The sequence below is a fragment of the Odontomachus brunneus genome, unplaced genomic scaffold (assembly GCF_010583005.1).
Source record: "Odontomachus brunneus isolate Ranch 3 - 2012 unplaced genomic scaffold, Obru_v1 Obru_scaffold_042, whole genome shotgun sequence".
NCBI classification, from domain to species: domain Eukaryota; kingdom Metazoa; phylum Arthropoda; class Insecta; order Hymenoptera; family Formicidae; genus Odontomachus; species Odontomachus brunneus.
Window position 1 is genome coordinate 1,364,277 of NW_022639492.1, and position 883 is coordinate 1,365,159.

An 883-nucleotide genomic window follows, 5' to 3' on the forward strand; every position below is an offset into this window, starting at 1 on the left:
ACCGACAAACTTTGAGGGGAAATAGAGAACATAAAAACAAACATATTTTGTTCATAATGTTTTTCTTTACGACGCTTCGTTTTACAGAGTATTATATATATAAAACAGAGTATTATATATATATATATATATATATATATATATATATAATAGGAATTTTATGATTTTAACAAAAAACAAACATATAAGTAGGAAAATTAAATTTATTTCAATTATATATAAGTAGGAAAATTAAATTTATTTCAATTATACATATATATTTTAATCTTCCAAAAAAAATGAACAAAAGAACGGAACAAAAATGCGCAATTGATTAGCTCAATTTATAATGCTAATGCCGGCGGTACTGTAACTTTTAAGTTTCATTATTCAAAAGGTACTTAAAATTAATGAAAAAATACGTTATTATAGTGTTTTGGAAAACTCTGAAGATAAACTACAAGAATATGCAATAAAGAGTAGGATATTTTATTTAAAAAATTCATGTTGACTTTGGCGTGATCTTAACGCCTCCATCCAAAGTCAGACAAATAGTAGTCTTTTATGTCCTGAAAAACCTACAACTTTTATATTAAACATTTTCCCATACATACATATTATGTATGTATGAAGCAAATAAAGGAATTTTTGAACACTTATTATAAATTAAGCTAATCAATTGCGCATTTTTGTTCCGTTCTTTCGTTCATTGTTTTTTGAAGATTAAAATATATATGTGTAATTGAAATAAATTTAATTTTCCCACTTATATGTTTATTTTTTATTAAAATCATAAAATTCCTATTTTGTATCTTGTAGCATTAAAACGAAGCGTCGTAAAGAAAAACATTATTAACAAAATATGTTTGTTTTTATGTTCTCTATTTCCCCTCAAAGTTTGTCG

At 23.9% G+C, this 883-nt stretch overlaps 1 protein-coding gene across 7 annotated transcripts in view; it reads left to right on the forward strand.

Annotated features, from left to right (window-relative positions):
* Positions 1–883, forward strand: part of LOC116844507 (TGF-beta-activated kinase 1 and MAP3K7-binding protein 2) — a 35,542-nt gene that overhangs the window by 27,144 nt on the left and 7,515 nt on the right. The gene's annotated exons all lie outside the window — the stretch shown is intronic.